The sequence below is a fragment of the Bos indicus x Bos taurus genome, chromosome 5 (genome assembly GCF_003369695.1).
Source record: "Bos indicus x Bos taurus breed Angus x Brahman F1 hybrid chromosome 5, Bos_hybrid_MaternalHap_v2.0, whole genome shotgun sequence".
In the NCBI taxonomy this organism is placed as follows: Eukaryota; Metazoa; Chordata; class Mammalia; order Artiodactyla; family Bovidae; genus Bos; species Bos indicus x Bos taurus.
Genome location: NC_040080.1, coordinates 26,446,731 through 26,468,821, shown reverse-complemented (window position 1 = coordinate 26,468,821; position 22,091 = coordinate 26,446,731).

Here is a 22,091-nt window from a genome sequence, read left to right as displayed (position 1 = left end):
ACTTCTTATTCTGTACTTTCATGAGAAAGAATAGAGAGAAACTGTCAAACTTAGAAACTGTCCAGTGAACTTTCAGTGGCATCTATTTCCAAGGTCTATACTACAAAGCCAGAGTCTTATATCTTATTTTCCATTTTATGTTCCATAGCAGGTATCCTGACTCTTCCAGTTTTTCCATGACTTTTTTCTCATCAGTGACCCATCTAAAAGGAATGATGTCATATAAATGATTTTGCCTCTCACACACCCACTCTATTTTCCCCTAAAATGAGGATACAACTCTAGAAAGCTAAGGAACTCAGATCTCTTTAAAATATCATAGCTCTCTCTGAAGTTGGCCTCAGCTCCAAAGCTAGTTCTCCAGAGGTAGGAGTTTTCACAGAACAGAAAACAATAAAGGCTTGGGTCACTTTAATGATGGAAAAATAAAAGAAAAGTTCAGAGTCACACTAAGACACTCTAGGGACATGACTGGGACACATGCGATCTTGTCCCCAGGCTACTAGACAGGATCTATACATTATTCAAAGAATAATCTTGCTGATGCTGATCCCTGTCCACAATTAGATAGAAATCAGATATACCTTGAGAGAAGTGTGTGTGTGTGTGTGTTTGGTTCATGGCATTTAGCTCAAATTGTTTGCTGATTATTTATAATGAATACGCTTCATGAAAACTAACTTAATAACCTCACTCAGTCCTGCCTCCCACTTTTTCATTCATGCCAATAAACAAGGACCTACAGGACTAGTTCCCTAGGTCATCACCACCATGAGTGATTTAGTTGTCAGCTTTTCCAGTAAAGCTGCCTACCTGGATTTCAATTAATGCTAATTATTATAGGGACTCCATTACCCAAGGGAGGAAATGTCTCCCCTGATAAAGTCAATGCTACAGAAAAAGAAATTCAAATTTGCCTGCTTCCAATCAAGCATCCAAATTCTAAGTGTTCCTAATACCCAACCCGGGGGCTTGTCAGGTGGTGCTAGTGGTAAAGAATCTGCCTACAATGCAGGAGACGCAAGAGATGTTGGTTTGACCCCTAGGTTGGGAAAATCCTCTGGAGTAGGAAATGGCAACCCACTCCAGTATTATTGTCTGGAGAATCCCATGGACAGGGAAGCATGGTGTGCTGTAGTCCATGGAGTTACAGAGTAGGATGAGACTTAGTGACTGAACAACAGTAAAGGTCTAAGTGGCTGCCCCGAGCATTGTAGGATAGTTTGCAGCATCCCTGGCCTCTACTAATTGGATGCCAGTAGAACCCACTAGCTGGGATTATATACCAAATATATCTCAGTTCAGTTCAGTCACTCAGTCACATCTGACACTTTGAGACCCCATGGACTGCAGCATGCCAGGCTTCCCTGTCCATCACCAACTCCCAAAGCTTGCTCAAACTCATGTCCATCGAGTCGGTGATGCCATCCAACCATCTCATCCTCTGTCATCCCCTTTTTTCTCCTGCCTTCAATCCCTCAAAGCATCAGGGTCTTTTCCAATGAGTCAGCTCTTCGCATCAGGTGGCCAGAGTATTGGCGTTTCAGCTTCAGCATCAGTCCTTCCAAAGAATATTCAGGACTGATTTCCTTTAGGATTGACTGGTTTGATCTTGTAGTCCAAGAGATTCTCAAGAGTCTTCTCCAACACCACAGTTCAAAAACATTAATTCTTCAGTGCTCAGCTTTCTTTATAGTCCAACTCTCACATCCATACATGACTACTGGAAAAACCATAGCTCTGACTAGACAGACCTTTGTTGGCAGAGTAATATCTCTGCTTTTTAATACACTGTCCAGCTTGGTCACAGCTTTTCTTCTAAGGAGCAAGCATCCTTTCATTTCATGGCTGCAGTCACCATCTGCAGTGATTTTGGAGCCCAAAAAAATAAAGTCAGCCACTGTTTCCATTGTTTCCCCATCTATTTGCCATGAAATGATGGGACCAGATGCCATGATCTTCGTTTTCTGAATGTTGAGTTTTAAGCCAGCTTTTTCACTCTCCTCTTTCACTTTCATCAAGAGGCTCTTTAGTTCCTCTTCATCTTCTGCCATAAAGGTGGTGTCATCTACATATCTGAGGTTATTATTTCTCCCAGAAATCTTGATTCCAGCTTGTGCTTCCTCCAGCCTAGCATTTCGCATGATGTACTCTGCATGTAAGTTAAATAAGCAGGGTGACAATATACAGCCTTGACGTGCTCCTTTTCCTATTTGGAGCCATTATGTTGTTCCATGTTCTCCATGTCCTCCATGGTAAGAGGGGCAAAATCACATTTAGAATCAAATCCCATACTCACCAGAGACGCTCAGAGGGCTCAAACAAAACCTTGTGCACACCAGGAGACCCTACAGAGACTGAGCCAGACCTGCCTTTGAGTGTTTGAGTGTCTCCTGCAGAGGTACGGGTCAGCAGTGGCCTGCCACAGGGGCAGGGGCTCTGGGTGTTTCAGACCTGGGTGTGCCATAAGCCCTCTTGGAGAAAGTCGCCATTAACCCAACCAATGATCCGCCTGAGGAAACAGACTCTTGGAGGACACAAACAAAAACTCGTGCTCACCAGGACCCAGGAGAAAGGAGCAGTGACCCCACAAGACACTGACCCAGACTTGTCTGTGAGTGTCCAGGAGTCTCCAGCAAAGGCGTGGGTTGGCAGTGGCCTGCTGTAGGGTCGGGGGCATTGAGTGTGGCAGTGCGTGCATGGGACCTTTAGAAGGAGGTCACCATTATCTTCATTACCTCCACCATAGTTTGGTCTTAGGTCAAACAACAGGGAGGAAACACAGCCCCGCCCATCAACAGAAAATATATCTCAAGACATTGCCATATGCCCCCAGAGGGGACGGGGGTAAAACTACTCTGAGTTGAAAACCACTTATCTAGGGTCATAGAAATGGGTCAGGAAGAGGCCACAGGTAAGCTGGCTCTCAGAAGATGATTGTTAACCTTTTTGGCATCTCAGTACTCTCACAGAATCCAGTGAGGAACTCTTTCATCTCGTATCCACAAATATACTTAAGTACATATGGTCAAATTTTACTTCAAAAACTCCCTCCAGCTGAAAAATTAATGCTCTAGGGCACCCTTTTTTTACATCAACACTGGAGTTTTTCATACAAGACTTTCCCAAGAAGCCAAGCAAAAAGAAAATAAAAGGAATGTACTAAAAATGCAGACGTTCAAAGACAGACAGACAAGTTTTACAAGATAGAGATATCTTAAAATAATTAAAGTCACCTTACAAAAGGCTTGGAACAATTTAAGGACACACAAGCTCTACGTTTTTCCTTCTATTCTGAGTGATCTCATCTCATTGCTTTTTTCCAACTCTCCCCTTCCTTCCCAGACAAGCATGGAGTTAGAAGTAAGAATAGTAATAGCTAACTTTTACCTATAACCACCATCCTTGGTGGTTCACACGGTAAAGAATTTGCCTACAATGCAGGATACAGGTTCAATCCCTGGGCCAGGAAGATCCTCTGGAGGAGAGAATGGCTACCCACTCCAGTAGTCTTGCCTGGAAAACCCAATAGGCAGAGGAGTCTGGCAAGCCTCAATCCATGGGGTCACAAAGAGTCAGACATGACTGAACGATTTTCACTTTTACCTATAACTTACTAAAGACTGTAGGGGCTTCCTGGTGGCCCAGACTGTAAAGAATTTGCCTGCATTTCATGAGACTGGGGTTCAATCCCTTGGTCAGGAAGATCCCCTGCAGGAAGGAATGGCTACCCACTTCAGTATTTTTGCCTGGAGAATTGCACAGACAGAGGAGCCTAGCGGGCTACAGTCCATCAGGTCACAAAGGGTCAGGCACAACTGAGTGACTAACACAATCGCTATCATTAACTTACTAAGGGCCAGGCATGTTTGGAGTACTTTTACTTATATTTGCCCATGTCATCCTCACAACAATTCCATGGCATAAATACTATGATTATTTCCATTTTATAGATAAGGAAACTTAGAGATTAAGTAACTTTCCCAAAGTCACTCAGCTAATAAGTGGCAGAAGCAAAAGTTAATTGTAGGCCAATCCCAGAGTCCATGTTTTTGGCCTCCCTGCCCTCCAAACAATGTGTGGTCCACAGTCCTAAGTGGACAGTGGGAAGCAGTTATGTAATGGTGAGACAAGATCTTCATACATTTTCCTAGGATGTATTGCCATAGCAATCAACACTCACAACACCTGGCCAACTTCATTTATTCCTTATCCCTCGCTTCCTCTTCAGTTTCTCTGCCTCTTATCACCTCTCTTCCCCTAAGAGAGTAAAGCTTTGTTTCCTCATAGCATCCTGACTAATCTCCTGTGAATTCAGATGATTCAGGTATCACTTACTATTGGTTCTCAAAGTTTGGCCAAAGAACCATCCGAGGATGAATCACCAGTAGTACTTATTAAAATGGCAGATTCTTGGGTCCTACCATAGATCCACTGAATTAAAGTCTTGATTAAAGGACTTCCCTGGTGGTACAGTGGATAAGAATCCACCTGCCCACACAGTGAACACAGGGTCAGTCCCTGGTCTGGGAAGACTCCACATGCCAAGGAGCAACTAAGCCTGTGTGCCACAACTACTGAGTCCACCTGCTGCAACTACTGAAGTCCGTGAGCCCTAGAGCTCACTCTCCGCAACAGGAGAAGCCTTGGCAATGAGAAGCCTCTGTACCACAACAAAGAGCAGCCCCTCTCGCAGCAACTAGAGAAAGACTGAACACCGCAGTGAAGACCCAGCACAGCCAAAAATAAAATAAATAACAAATAAATAAAGGTAAAATCTCAACTAAAATCAAATTTGCATTAGAGCACAAGTCTCTAAGCAAATTTCTTAGAGGATTCTGATGCACACAAAGGCTGAGTTCCATGTGTTGTTATTCAGTCCTCAAGTCAAGTCTGACTCTTTGCGACCCCATGGACTGCAGCACACCAGGTTTCCTTGGCCTTCACTATCTCCCGGAGTTTGCTCTGACTCATGGCCCATTGAGTGGATGATGCCATCCAACCATCTCATCCTCTGTCACACCCTTCTCCTGCCCTCAATCTTTCCCAGCCTCAGGGTTTTTTCCAATGAGTCTGTTCCATGTAGATTTCTGTGACTGGCTAGCTCAGCAAGTTAGAACTAATTATGAGGCTGTTCAGTTGTCAGACAGAAGAGTCAACTTTGCTTGGCAGTTTTACTCTTATCCTTTCCTTATTTATTTAATTTTCTTCCAAACTACAAACAGCTGAACAACATGGGAACATGAGGAAATAGTCTAGATAAAGTCAAACATTACCAAAACTGAAACTACTAATTTCAAGGGTGTTATTTTGATCCAAAATGGACAATATTTTTTAAATTGGAATTTCTTGAATGAATAAAATGCCTAACTTTCAATGAAGATACAGTAATAGTTTCTGAAAGAGGAAAACATAAATTATACTCCAATTCTTGCTTGACTCATATCTGCGTCTTAGATCTAGAGATCTTAAAGATAGCATAACCTGTAATTTGCTGCATCCAGCATCTTGCAAGGTTACATTGTGGGTAAATTTATTTTTACAAAATAAGGACAATAAAGGCTTTCAGTGGGCTAGGCGAAGCCAATGGACAAGAGTTGAGTCTTGGCCGTAGACCCTGATTAGATAACTTCTTCATCAACACAACTCCTGTACCATCAAACCTTTCAGCAGTTTAGAATCACTCTCCACCAAGACAAAGGTCATAAAAACTTCTGAATCTTACTCAGTCATTCATATTAGGAGTGTCTCTGAACCAATACTAGTGACAGAAATATTAAACCACAATGGGGAAAGATATGGGTGGGGGAAGGATAAATTAGGAGTTTGGGATTAACATAGACACACTACTATATATAAAACAGATAATCAACAAGGACCTACTGTATAGCACAGGGAACTCTACTCAATATTCTGCAATAACCTATATGAGGAAAAAATCTGAAGCAGAGTGGATATATATATATAACTGAATCACTTCACTGTACACCTGAAACTAAGACAGCATTGTAAACCAAATATACCTCAAAATAAAATAAAAATTATATTAAAAATAAAATAAAAATAACCTCTCTACCTATTCAAAATAAAACAATAATACTATAAACTACATAGAAACATTGGTGTTATTGCAAAGGCTACATAACAAAAAAGGGAGTCAGCCTCCTCCTTGCAGAAAAACTAATTGGCAGCCTGGTGGTCTATGCTCAGAAGTGCGCATGTACGTTCTCTCAGCAGATGAGCACCAATATCATTTGTCCAGCAGGAACCATGTGCCATGACTGCTCTTTAGTTACCTGCAAGTTTTTTTTACCCCTAAGTGAAAATAAAATAGTCTCCTGGTAGCATGGAATTAGAGATACGAGACTCCATTTGGGAGCTTGATGGAAACTGTTGGAGAGTGAGGAGAGTCCTGTTTTCCATATTTGATGAATGTTTCAGACAGAGGTTCCATAACCAGTTAACTCCTTTGGCTCTTTGTCCTGTATTTGATTTCTGCACAGCCATGGGGTTGATGGTGCAAAGTAACTTTTCCTCAACTTTGTAAAGTAAGCAATTCAATATCACTGTAAGCCAAGTCTATGCCCTGACCAGTAATGCAGAAGAAGCTGAAGTTGAACAGATCTATGAAGACTGGAATGCACAAGTAGAAAGTCAATAAACACTTGGAGTAACAGGCAAATCTGACCTTGGAGTACAGAATGAAGCAGGGCAAAGGCTAATAGAGTTTTGCCAAGAGAACACACTGGTCATAGCAAACATCCTCTTCCAACAACACAAGAGAAGACTACACATGGACATCACCAGATGGTAAATACCGAAATCAGATTGATTATATTCTTTGCAGCCAAAGATGGAGAAGCTCTATACAGCCAGCAAAAACAAGACCAGGAGCTGACTGTGGCTCAGATCATAAACTCCTTATTGCCAAATTCAGACTCAAATTGAAGAAAGTAGGGAAAACCACTGGACTATTCAGGTATGACATAAATCAAATCCCTAACAGTGGAAGTGAGAAATAGATTTAAGGGACTAGATGTGATAGACAGAGTGAACTATGATAGATCTGATAGCCTGATGAACTATGGACAGAGGTTCATGACACTGTATAGGAGACAGAGATCAAGACCACCCCCAAGAAAAAGAAATGCAAAAAAGCAAAATGGCTGTCTGAGGAGGCCTTACAAATAGCTGTGAAAAGAAGAGAAGAGAAAAGCAAAGGAGAAAAAGAAAGATATACCCATCTGAATGCAGAATTCCAAAGGACAGCAAGGAGAGATAAGAAAGCCTTCCTCAGTGATCTGTGCAAAGAAATAGAGGAAAACAATAGAATGGGAAAGACTAGAGATTTCTTCAAGAAAACTAGAGATGCCAAGGGAAAAATTCATGCAAAGATGGGCTCAATAAAGGACAGAAAAGGTATGGACCTAACAATAGCAGAAGATATTAAAAAGAGGTGGCAAGAATACACAGAAGAACTATACAAAACAGATCTTCATGACCCAGATAATCATGATAGTGTGATCATTCACCTAGAGCCAGACATCCTGGAATGTGAAGTCAAGTGGGCGTTAGGGAGCATCACTATAAACAAAGCTAGTGGAGGTGATGGAATTCCAGCTGAGCTATTTCAAATCCTGAAAGATGATGCTGTGAAAGTGCTGCACTCAATATGCCAGCAAATCTGGAAAACTCAGCAGTGGCCACAGGACTGGAAAAGGTCAGTTTTCATTCCAATCCCCAAGAAAGGCAATGCCAAAGAATGCTCAAACTACCACACAATTGCACTCATTTCACATGCTAGCAAAGTAATGCTCAAAATTCTCCAAGCCAGGCTTCAACAGTACCTGAACCATGAACTTCCAGACATTCAAGCTGGATTTAGAAAAGGCAGAGGAACCAGAGATCAAATTGCCAACATTTGCTGGATCATTGAAAAAAGCAAAAGAGTTCCAGAAAAACATCTTCTTCTGCTTTATTGACAATGCCATAGCCTTTGACTGTGTGGATCACAATCAACTGTGGAAAATTCTGAAAGAGATGGGAATACCAGACCACCTGACCTGCCTCTTGAGAAATCTGTATGCAGGTCAAGAAGCAACAGTTAGAACTGGACATGGAACAACAGACTGGTTCCAAATAGGAAAAGAAGTACCTCAAGGCTCTATATTGTCACCCTGCTTATTTAACTTCTATGAAGAGTACATCATGAGAAACGCTGGGCTGGAAGAAGCACAAGCTGGAATCAAGATTACTGGGAGAAATATCAATAGCCTCAGATATCCAGATAACACTACCCTTTTGTAGAAAGAGAAGAACTAAAGAGCCTCTTGATGAAAGTGAAAGAGGAGAGTGAAAAAGTTGGCTTAAAACTCAACATTCAGAAAACGAAGATCATGGCATCTAGTCCCATCACTTCATGGCAAATAGATGGAGAAACAGTGGAAACAGTGGCAGACTTTATTTTCAGTCAGTCAGTCAGTTCAGTCGCTCAATCATGTCCGAATGTTTGCGACCCCATGAACCACAGCACGCCAGGCCTCCCTATCCATCACCAACTCCTGGAGTCTACCCAAACCCATGTCCATTGAGTCGGTGATGCCATCCAACCATCTCATCCTCTGTCGTCCCCTTCTCCTCCTGCCCTCAATCTTTCCTAGCATCGGGGTCTTTTCAAATGAGTCAGCTCTTCTCAGCAGGTGGCCAAAGTACTGGAGTTTCAGCTTCAACATCAGTCCTTCCGATGAACACCCAGGACTGATCTCCTTTAGGATGGACTGGTTGGATCTCCTTGCAGTCCAAGGGACTTTCAAGAGTCTTCTCCAACACTACAGTTCAAAAGCATCAATTCTTCAGTGGTCAACTTTCTGTATAGTCCAACTCACATCTTTTGGGGGCTCCAAAATCACTGCAAGTGGTGACTTCAGCCCTTAAATTAAAAGATGTTTACTCCTTGGAAGAAAAGTTATGACCAACCTAGACAGCATATTAAAAAGCAGAGATATTCCTTTGTCAACAAAGGTCCATCTAGTCAAGGCTATGGTTTTTCCAGTAGTTATAAATGGACATGAGAGTTGGACTATAAAGAAAACTGAGCACCAAAGAACTGATGCTTTTGAACTGTGCTGTTGGAGAAGACTCTTGAGAGTCCTTTGGACTGCAAGGAGATCCAACCAGGCCATCCTAAAGGAAATCAGTCCTGAATATTCATTGGAAGGACTGATATTGAAGCTGAAAGTCCAATACTTTAGCCACCTGATGTGAAGAGCTGACTCATTTGAAAAGACCCTGATGCTGAAAAGGATTGAGTGTGGGAGGAGAAGGGGAGACAGAAGATGAGATGGTTGGATGGCATCACCGACTCAATCAACATGAGTTTGAGTAAACTCTGGGAGTTGGTGATGGACAGGGAGGCCTGGCATGCTGCAGTCCATGAGGTCACAAAGAGTCGGACAGGACTGAGTGACTGAATTGTACTGAACTGAACTGTGCTTCAGCTTCTCATCAGTAAAGGAATAAATTTCATTTGTACTCTCCTTCCCTCTGTAAGGGGTTTCCCTAGTGGCTCAGAAGGTTAAAAAAAAAAAAACCTGCCTGCAATGCAGGAGACTGGGGTTTGATCCCTAGGTCAGGAATCCCTGGAGCAAGGCATGGCAACCTACTCTAGTACTCTTGCCTGGGAAATCCCATAGACAGAGGAGCCTGGAGGGCTACAGTCCATGGGGTCCCAAAGAGTCCCTTCATAAACCCTAAGGACTAAGTAAGTATCTGTAGCACCTTTCTTTTCAGACTGTTCCACTTTCCTAGGTTTTTTTTCTTTCTTTTTTTTTTTTTTTTTTGGTGAAGCCTTCAGGAGCTGTGCATTGTTCCTGACAGTTGCAAAGAGGGAGTTGATGTGATTAAATACATTTTCATCACCTGTGAGTAGATAATAAAATATATTGTAAGTAAAACTAAATCCTTCTATTTTCCATTTTAACTAGACCAAAGATCTCTGGAAGATTTATATATATATATATATATATATATATATATGTATGTATATGTATATATTTTTAGCTTTTAATTGCTTCCTAAATTCCTAATATATTTGACATTTATTCTGTAACCACTGTGTCCTCAAGTGTCCTATCACTTGAGTTTCTCAACAAATCTGAGGACAGGACTGTGATAACCATCTTACAAACAAGAGCCTGAGGTTTATAAAAGCTAAGCATATGTGTCTAATGTCACAGAGCAAGTAAGAAATAGAAATAAGATTCAAATTCTGGTCTCTTAACTCTCAGTCCAATGTCAGGCTAGCTGTCCTACAGCTATTACCAAGTTAGGTACAATGGATGAGAAAAAAAAAAAACTGAGTGACCAAAATTCAGAGCTTCTCTCTTGCTAAAGAATCCCATGTACTTTGTATTTTTCACTCTGGTGAGGAAAGTTTTCACATGTTCTGCAACGTTGGCACGCTCCCATATCCTCACCCTTTCCAGCTCATACTGTTTCCTCTGCAGGAATTATAATAGCTGTATTCTCAGTTACTTTCTTTTTAGAACTTTTTGGGAAAACTGGCCATTGTAGAGGATTACAGAAGTAAATATGCAATGACACAGAGTGACATGAACCCAAGAATTTTTCCCACTGAACTCAGTCTCTAAGTCTCCCATTTCTAGTCCATCCTGCTGTTGCCAGGGGCAAGCAGTACTGCTAAACACACCAGAACTCTTGTAGGATCTTTCTAAAGGTTCCCTGCAAAATGTATTGCTTTTATAACTGCCAGTTAAATGATGCCTTGACTGCATTTGAGGAAGAGTGGGGACATCCAGTGGCCATGTCGGTTGATAACAACTGAATTATCACTACAGTGATATCTTCTGATTTGATACAAACTCTAGAACTGCAAAGGCTGTTAAAGATTTTTGTTTTCAACAAATTTAAATTACTGCAAAAGGGACATTTTGGTACCCCTCAAACTTGTATTTAGAGTTCAATTGACAAGTGCATCTCCCCAGATAATCTTTATTTTTCAGATGCCTAGGTCATAGTTTACTGCTCAAAATGATCAACCACATCGAACCAAAGTACATGATGATCTTAACTCTTCCCCAAAAATATCTGAATTTTTAGGCCTTCCAGATGGTGCAGTGGTAAAGAATCCGTCTACCAATGCAGGAGACTCAGGTTCGATCCCTGGGTCAGGAAGATACCCTGGAGGAAGAAATGGCAACCCAGTCCAGGATTCTTGCCTGGAAAATCCCATAGACAGAGGAGCCTGGCAGGCTACAGTCCATAGGGTCACAAAGAATCTGACATGCCTGAGCAACTGAGCACTCAATAGACTCTTTGACTTGGTACATTTACATGGATGACTGCCTGGCCTCAGTGTATGCATTGTACACATATGTTGGATGCGGTCTTCCTTTCCATATGAAGAGAAATGAAACAGTTTGAGGGATCAAGACATTTCATTGACCAGCTAGTGCAATTTTGAAACTGAAATTTTTTAGTTTGGAAGGAACATGTGTCTTTTTTTAAAAACTCATTAGTTAATTTATTTTTGGCTGCACTGGGTCTTCATTGTTTTGCACAGGATTTCTCTGGTTGGGGTGAGCAGAGCCTACTCTCTAATTGTGATGCTTGGCCTTCTCATTGTGGTGGCTTCTCTTGTTGCAGAGCACAGGCTCTATGGCATGCGGGCTTTAGTAGTTATGGTGCATGGGGCTCAGTGGCCCGTCAGCATGGGGAATCTTCCCGGACCAGGGGAACCCGTGTCCCATGCATTAACAGGCAGAGTGTTAACCACTGGACCACCAAGGAAGTCCAGCACATGTGTCTTTTAACCTCCCTAGAATAATATTATTGAAAGGTGTTGATGTTGTTCTGCCATGTGATGAAATAGTTTGGCCAATTAAAAAAATAAACACATGATATTGTTCAAGAATGCAGTTTAATGACTGTACCCTTTTTTTTTTTTCTTCTCATCACATGGTAAATTCTAAAACCATTTAAAACTCAATGTTCATATTTGCAACTGAATAGAACAGCTCAAGGTAGAGAACAAGATAAACAGATCAAGGACCAGGGAATTCCCAGCATGGACTCTTTGGAACATACATTGTTGTATCTGCTCTGAAAGTTGCTTTACTCAGGGGCAGCCGGCCTCAAACAAGTTATGAGTAGGTATGTCTAATAGGTATGTCAAATTTCTCAGTCTTGGTCCCAACCCTTGTTTTCTACAACACTCATTGCAGGTCTCAACACACTTGCCCTGTGGGTCATTCTCCAACCTTCCTTAACCTTTCCATCCACTACCAAAACTAACCACGGCATACAGGACTCTCCTCCCAGGGCAGTGTTCCTGATAAGAAGGGAAACTGATGAAACTTTAGAAATGTAAAGATGAAAGACACATGCTGGTTGCCAGTATTATTTCTCCAGAAGAATTTTCTCCCAATAGAAGACAATGCCTGATCACAAAGAAATATCTTCCAATATTGGAATTTCATCCAAGAGTTTAACCGTCCATCTCAGAGTTTTATAGACTCTCAGCTACAGATAAAATCAATCCTGGGACTTCCCTAATTGTCCAGTGGTTAGGACTCTGCACTTCCACTACAGGGGGCCCAGGTTTGATCCCTAGTCAGGAAATTGCAATCCCACAAACTATGTGGTGTGCCCACCCCCCCCCCCCAAAAAAAAAGTCCAATCCTAACTCCTAACCATTAAAATTAATCAGAAGAAATGAAGACTTACATTCTGGCATCCAAAAAACTAAATTTTGCTTGACAACCACAAATCATATGTTGCATGTGTTATACTTAACTCTATTGTCACTCACATTCACCTTGAATACAAAGCTCAAAGACAGTTCATCCCTTGATAATTCTTCTAGAATGTATTTCCTTTCTGAGGTTCATCAATGCGATGCATAATTCAGGATTATACTGCAGGATTGCTTTAGAAAGACTGAGGACCAAGGGACCAGAGTTCCAGCTCCAGTTCTGCTACTCATTAACCATCCAACCCCACATCAGGCAGGGTACATTTCAAGTTCAGTTTTCTCATTAGATCTCCCAGTGTAATGTTATAAAATATTCTCTCATCCCATTTCCTTGTTTGGAATTGATTTGTCCAGTACAAACAAATCCCCTGGATTGGGAAGATCCCCTGGAGGAGGGCATGGCAACCCACTCCAGTATTCTTGCCTAAAGAATCCCCATGGACAAAGGAGCCTGGCAGGCTACTGTCCATGGGGTCACAAAGAGTCAGACACAACTGAAGCGACTAAGCACAGCACACATGACTGTACAAAAGCGGATGGAGTAATATTCCAGTGTACACACATACCATATCTTCTTTATCCATTCATCTGTTGGTAGACACTTAGGTTGCTTCCAAGTCTTGGCTATTGTAAATAGTGCTGCACTGAATATTCAGGTGTATGTATCTCTTTGAATTATAATTTTCTTCAGAGATGTGGTATATTTATATACCAGAGAAGCCCAGATTAACATATATTCACTGCTATATATTAGGCTTACCTGGTACCTCAGACAGTAAAGAGTTGCCTGCAATGTAGGAGACTCAGGTTTGATCACTGGGTGGGGAAGATCCCCTGGAGAAAGGAATGGCTACCCACTCCAGTATTCTTGCCTGGAGAATCCCATGGACCAAGGAGCCTGGCGGGTTGCAGTCCATGGAATCACAAAGAGTCAGACAGGACTGAGCAGCTAACACTTTCACTTTCACTGCTGCTGCTGCTAAGTCGCTTCAGTCGTGTCTGACTCTGTGCGACCCCATAGACGGCAGCCCACCAGGCTCCCCCATCCCTGACATTCTCCAGGCAAGAACACTGGAGTGGGTTGCCATTTCCTTCTCCAATGCATGAAAGTGAAAAGTGAAAGTGAAGTCGCTCAGTCGTGTACGACTCTTCGCGACCCCATGGATTGCAGCCTACCAGGCTCCTCCATCCATGGTATTTTCCCGGCAAGAGTACTGGAGTGGGGTGCCACTGCCTTCCGCATCACTTTCACTACTATATATAAAATAGATAACCAACAAGGACTTATTTTATAGCACATGGAACTATATGCAATGTTTTGAAATAACCTATAAGGGAAAATAATCTGAAAAAATATATATATTTATATGTATACCTATATAAATAAAACTAAGTCACTTTGCTATACACCAGAAACTAGCAAAACATTGTAAATCAACTATACTTCAACTAAAAAAAATTTTTTTCTAACATCATAAAGTCTTTTCAGAAGATTCTCTCCTTCTAAAAGAAAGGATCACAGAAACTCACTACCCGAAAGACCTTCTATACTTAGGAAATTATGTACCAACCTTTGGTGTTGATGATGTGTGGCATAGGAATACCTTGTGTAAATCCTTCTCTAAACACTCAAAGCACTTTATTATACCTCCTGTCTGCCATGAGATACAGAAAAGGGGAGAACAAAATACGAACCCAGGAATCCTGCATCCTCACTTTCTGCTCTAAACAATTATCATACTGATTTCTGAAGAAAGCAGGAAAAAATGAGCAGTCCTGTTGCTCACGCCATGGTTCTCAACAGTTTGCCATCATACGCATTTGAAGATCTTGCTTCTTTCTCTCCTGCCAACACAGGAATAGGAGGCAGAGCAGCCATGAGGGATATCACAAGAATTTGCTTTCTCGGTCTTAAGAAGAGCCATTCCATTTCTTGCCTGAAGTTTAACTTGATTATGCATTCATTAAAGACGAGTGATGGTGATGATTAAACAAAAACATCTTTAAAATGCAGAGTTCATTTCAGCCCATTTGGTTTTGTTACACACAAATTGGATTTGCATCGCATCTTGCACAGCAGGTACTCCACTTGAAATCAAAGACAGATGCTTTTATGGGATTAAAAAGAAAACCTAGGAGGAGGGGGAGAGGGCAAGAGATTGAGATATTTTTGCATTTCAGTAATAATGGCTCCAAAATGAAATTGCGATCATATTACTGCTTTATCCATATAAGTGTTGGGGCTATAATTAAAAGGAAACAAGAGCCCCCCATATAACTTGAATCATCGTCAAAGAAGAACATTTAATTTGCAGGGGGAAAAATGATTTCTCCCATAAATGTCTAATAATACCTTAGCATATTTGAAATTTAATCATAAGTGGCTTAGAATTAAACCATTTGAATTATTACTGAAACATTTCAAGTGGTGACATTAAATGCTTTGTTTGAAATTAGCCATTAATTCAAAAGTCTTCTCCAGTGCTGCTGTGAGAGTTTAACTCCTTGTCTGTAAACAGAAGTTCCTGGTTCTCACACTACATAATTAATCTTCATACCTCTACAATGCTCACATTGATGGCTGTTTACTCTGGTATCTTTGGTTCAATGATGTCAGACAGTATGATTTTATAATTGATACTATCTCCTGTTTTAAATTTGTATATATTCATCAGTTTATTAGAGTTTCATTGCAAGCACTAAGTAAAGAAGGGCAGAACTGACAGAACCCCTGTGTGGCTTACCTTCTCGTTATTTCCAAGACGTGCATATGGTGAACCTCTAAATGTCTTGCAGAGTGTCTGACTCTTTAACAGCATATTAGCCTTTCTTGTCTACTTGGTATTTGCATCTTGTGGTGGATAGATTGCACTGGTGATCCCAATTACTGGCCCTCCTGGTCTATGCTCTTCACAACATTACAGATCTTCCCATGAAGAGGTGGGATCTATTTCCCCCACCTTTAGAATCTGGGCTCAACTTGTGATTTGCTGTGGTCACCAGAGTTTGGTGTAAAGGATAATGTGTCAGTTCTAAGCTGAGGCTCTGGAGGCCTAGCATAATCACTTTATTCTCTTAATTCTGCAATGAGAAAAGAGCTAGCCTGATGAAAAATGGGAGATATCACCCCATAACTCCTGCCAACATTCAACCTACCCCCAGAAGCATAGCTGCCTAGCCAAATGAAACTGATCACAACCAAGACCAGAAGAACTGTGTGGCCAACTTAAGACCAAATAAATTATTAATATGGAGGATATTTTGTTACGCAGCAATGGGTAGTGACAGACAGCTGCATCATTTAATTTGGACTTCAACGATGAATAAGATTTCCGATGCTTAGTGCATCTTTGTGTCATAGTATGTATTGGTATATGTTTAATAAGCATTTATTGATTTACCTGGAATGTCAGGTCCATGAATCAAGGCAAATTGGAAGTGGTCAAACAAGACATGGCAAGAGTGAATGTCGACATTCTAAGAATCAGCGAACTGAAATGGACTGGAATGGGTGAATTTAACTCAGATGACTACTGCGGGCAGGAATCCCTTAGAAGAAATGGAGTAGCCATCATGGTCAACAAAAGAGTCCGAAATGCAGTACTTGGATGCAATCTCAAAAACGACAGAATGATCTCTGTTCACTTCCAAGGCAAAGATTCTGTATCACAGTAATCCAAGTCTATGCCCCAACCAGCAACACTGAAGAAGCTGAAGTTGAACAGTTCTATGAAGACCTACAAGACCTTTTAGAACTAACACCCAAAAAAGATGTCCTTTTCATTATAGGGGACTGGAATGCAAAAGTAGGAAGTCAAGAAACACCTGGAGTAACAGGCAAACTTGGCCTTGGAATACGGAATGAAGCAGGGCAAAGACTAATAGAGTTTTGCCAAGAAAATGCACTGGTCATAACAAACACCCTCTTCCAACAGCACAAGAGAAGACTCTACACATGGACATCACCAGATGGTCAACACCGAAATCAGATTGATTATATTCTTTGCAGTCAAAGACGGAGAAGCTCTATACAGTCAGCAAAAACAAAACCGGGAGCTGACTGTGGCTCAGATCATGAACTCCTTATTGCCAAATTCAGACTGAAATTGAAGAAAGTAGGGAAACCACTAGACCATTCAGGTATGACCTAAATCAAATCCCTTATGATTATACAGTGGAAGTGGGAAATAGATTTAAGGGCCTAGATCGATAGATAGAATGCCTGATGAACTATGGAATGAGGTTCGTGACATTGTACAGGAGACAGGGATCAAGACCATCCCCATGGAAAAGAAATGCAAAAAAAGCAAAATGGCTATCTGGGGAGGCCTTACAAATAGCTGTGAAAAGAAGATAAGTGAAAAGCAAAGGAGAAAAGGAAAGATATAAGCATCTGAATGCAGAGTTCCAAAGAATAGCAAGAAGAGATAAGAAAGCCTTCTTCAGTGATCAATGCAAAGAAATAGAGGAAAACAACAGAATGGGAAAGACTAGGGATCTCTTCAAGAAAATCAGAGATACCAAAGGAACATTTCATGCAAAAATGGGCTCGATAAAGGACAGAAATGGTATGGACCTAACAGAAGCAGAAGATATTAAGAAGAGATAGCAAGAATACACAGAAGAACTGTACAAAAAAGATCTTCATGACCCAGATAATCACGATGGTGTGATCACTGACCTAGAGCCAGACATCCTGGAATGTGAAGTCAAGTGGGCCTTAGAAAGCATCACTACGAACAAAGCTAGTGGAGGTGATGGAATTCCAGTTGAGCTATTTCAAATCCTGAAAGATGATGCTGTGAAAGTGCCGCGCTCAATATGCCAGCAAATTTGGAAAACTCAGCAGTGGCCACAGGACTGGAAAAGATCAGTTTTGATTCCTATCCCAAAGAAAGGCAATGCCAAAGAATGCTCAAACTACCACACAATTGCACTCATCTCACACACTAGTAAAGTAATGCTCAAAATTCTCCAAGCCAGGCTTCAGCAATATGTGAACCGTGAACTTCCTGATGTTCAAGCTGGTTTTCGAAAAAGCAGAGGAACCAGAGAGCAAATTTCCAACATCTGCTGGATCATGGAAAAAGCAAGAGAGTTCCAGAAAAGCATCTAGTTCTGCTTTATTGACTATGCCAAACCCTTTGACTGTGTGTATCACAATAAACTGTGGAAAATTCTTCAAGAGATGGGAATACCAGACCACCTGATCTGCCTCTTGAGAAATTTGTATGCAGGTCAGGAAGCAACAGTTAGAACTGGACATGGAACAACAGACTGGTTCCAAATAGGAAAAGGAGTACGTCAAGGCTGTATATTGTCACCCTGTTTATTTAACTTATATGCATAGTACATCATGAGAAACGCTGGACTGGAAGAAACACAAGCTGGAATCAAGATTGCTGGGAGAAATATCAATAACCTCAGATATGCAGATGACACCACCCTTATGGCAGAAAGTGAAGAGGAACTCAAAAGCCTCTTGATGAAAGTGAAAGTGGAGAGTGAAAAAGTTGGCTTAAAGCTCAACATTCAGAAAACAAAGATCATGGCATCTGGTCCCATCACTTCATGGGAAATAGATGGGGAAACAGTGGAAACATTGTCAGACTTTATTTTTTGGGGCTCCAAAATCACTGCAGATGGTGACTGCAGCCATGAAATTAAAAGACGCTTACTCCTTGGAAGGAAAGTTATGACCAACCTAGATAGCATATTCAAAAGCAGAGACATTACTTTGCCAAAAAAGGTCCATCTATCAAGGCTATGGTTTTTCCTGTGGTCATGTATGGATATGAGAGTTGGACTGTGAAGAAGGCTGAGCGCCAAAGAACTGATGCTTTTGAACTGTGGTGTTGGAGAAGACTCTTGAGAGTCCCTTGGACTGCAAGGAGATCCAACCAGTCCATTCTGAAGGAGATCAGCCCTGGGATTTCTTTAGAAGGAATGATGCTAAAGCTGAAACTCCAGTACTTTGACCACCTCATGTGAAGAGTTGACTCATTGGAAAAGACTGATGCTGGGAGGGATTGGGGGCAAGAGGAGAAGGGGACGACAGAGGATGAGATGGCTGGATGGCATCACTGATCGATGGACGTGAGTCTGGGTGAACTCCGGGAGTTGGTGATGGACAGGGAGGCCTGGCGTGCTGCGATTCATGGGGTCGCAGAGTCGGACGCAACTGAGTGACTGATCTGATCTGATCTGATTTATAATTGGGAGGAGATTCATTTATCTATTTTAGTCTGTGGATCAACATGTTCTAATAAACTCTCATAGCATGTAACTATGCCTTCCATACTTAATGTACAGTGCTTGGGGCTGGGGGAAAACCAGAAAAGAAGGCATTGTGCTCCATTCTTTTTCTCACTGAGAATATCACACATGAAAAATGCCCCAAGAACATAGATAAAGGACTTATTGGAGAAAGAAGTCAGCCTCTTCAGCATGTATATTAATTGGCTTGAAAATTCATGTGGAATTGTACCTGGATGAGGCTTACCATTTCAAAACCTTCATAGGGGACTTCCCTGGCAATCCAGTGTCTAAGACTCTTCACTTGCAGTTTAGGGGGCACAGGTTCCATCCCTGGTCGGGATGGAGCAATAGGGTTGGACCTAGAGAGTATCAAGCTGAGTGAAGTAAGATGTCAGAGAAAGACAAATATATGATATTACTCATCTGTGGAATCTAATTTTTTTAATGATATAAATGAACTTATTTGGAAAACAGAAACAAAGTCACAGATATCAAAAACAAACTTATGGTTACCAAAGATGAAATGTGAGGGGTGGAATAAATTAGGAGCTTGCAATTAACATACACACACTACTATATTTAAAATAGACAACCAACAAGGACCTACTGTATAGCACAGGGAACTCTACTCAATTTTCTGTAATAACCTATACAAGAGAACAGTCTGAAAAAGAATGAACATATATGAACAACTAAATTGCTGTGCTGTATACCTGAAACTAACACAACATTGTAACTATACTCCAATCATGTGTGCAAGCTTTGTCACTCAGTCGTGTCCAATTCTTTGTGACACTTTGGACTGTAGCCCGCCAGCCTCCTTAGCCTGCCCACCTATGGGATTTTTCAGGCAAGAATAATGGAGTGGGTTGCTATTTCCTCCTCAAGGGGAAACTTCCCGAACCAGGAATCAGATCTGCATCTTTTGTGTCTCCTGCACTGCAGGTGGATTCTCTACCCACTGACCCATTTTTTAAAAAAAGACATCTCATATAAAATAGCTCACAGGAGCTGAGTCAGTTTGCTTACAAGATGGCCTTATGCAAGTCAACTGATGCATTTGAATGTATGCTTTTATCTGTAAAATAACATGAGAATACTTTACAGTCTTCCCATGATTGTTACTAGAAATAAGGTACAATGGTTAGTAAAGTGTCAACATATGGTTAGGTGGTGGTGTAGTAGTAGTATCAGTTATGATACCTGTCTTCAACAACCTATGAACCACCTCAGTTCAATTAACTTTTTTAATTTTATTTTTATTTTTTTGGCTACACTGAGTCTTCATTGTCACACGAGGGCTTTCTCTAGTTGTGGCAGATAGGCTTAGTTACCCTGTGGCATATGGGATCTTAGTTCTCTGACCAGGGATCAACCCACATCCCCTGCAATGGAAGGCAGATTCTTAACCACTGGACCACCAGGGAAGCCCCTCAGTTCAATTATTTTATCTTCACATGTTTTAAGCAATATCCACCATATACTTTTATCTATAAACCCATCCATTCCCTATAAATCCACTCCATTCAATGGAGTTCCAAATATTCCCAGAATTCCAGAACCAAAGTTCAGATGCCTGAGTGATAAAGGTGGAACCATTCACTGACCTTGGAGCAAGGTTACCTTGTTACTAGTCAGACTTTGAACCCTATACCTTCACTGACAACTATTTGGGATCTGCGCTACCCTCAAGCCACAACACTTCTAGTCCCTTTTGGTCTGCTCATCTGTACAGAGGCTTCCGTCTTGACCTCTGATCCTAATCATTGATGTAATTTCCCCCAAGAGTACCTGGCACCCTGCCACGACTAGCCCTCTTGATTTATCCATTCTGGAAAGGCTGTATTGCTTTACTCCTGATAGAGCTACTTCCGTTAAAATGTTGCTCTATAATGTAGAATATTGGAATCTTATTTGTAGTAATGACTAACATCTAAGTAATACTTTTGATTATTAGAAATCACTTTCACATCCATCCTCAGAAAAACCCTGTACGAGAGAGATTATTTTATCCTACAATGAGGAAATAGAGACTGAAAAAGGCTAAATGAATTCTCGAATATCATACTAGTATATCCAAGCTAAATCAAGTGTTCTGGCTCCAGCATCTATGAAGTTATCATTTTCCACCTTGATCAAAACATACACAGGTTTATTCATCCAATGAACATTTTGTGAGTACCTAAATGCTACAGGTACCTTCACCCTCAAAGATGTTCACAACCTAGCAAACATACAATGGTGTAAACACAGGACCAATGCCTTATTCTTCTTGGAAATAGCAGCTTCTGACACAGTATCTGCACTTTCCAGGTGGCACAGCAGTAAAAGAATCTGCCTGCCATTGCAGGAGACGCAGAAGATGCAGGTTCGATCCCTGGGTTGGAAAGATCCCCTGGAGAAGGAAATGACAGCCCAGTATCTAGCACAGAGCATATTTATTGAATGAATGAATGGTATATGAATGAATATATTAAAAATTAAATTACTTTTTAAGCAAATGCTAACACAATGAGAAATTACTCTATAAAGCACAAAGTGGTATATAAATTTTAAGCATTATTACTGTATTCAATTTTAGAAGGAATTTTAATTTCAATTAGAATGCCAGAGTGAGCTCTTAGATAATTCTAATAATGTCTTTTTTTATCCTATTTAACATTATTTCCTTCAAATTCAATATACCATCAGGAGAAAGGCTGTTTTAAGTCCCTCCTTCAAGAGTTCTTTAATCCTCTGACCTGATTGCAATCACTTCATCAAATGCACCCACACCCTGATTCTGTCACTGCCAAAATTCCCATATGGAAGGGGAGGAGCCCTCTCAGAGGACTTGGCACAAATCCTCATAAAACCACTTAGCACATTTTATTGTAATTATCTGTTGACATGTCTTTTTCCCCCTCAAATCAATGCCACTTGATAATTTACCTACTAAAAGTTTTCAAGATCTCACAACACAACTGTCCATTTTTTTAAGTAAAATATTCTTTTAAAATTAACCTCAAATACCTTCCCGTGCGGGAAACATGGGTTCGACCCTGGCCAGAGAACTAAGGTC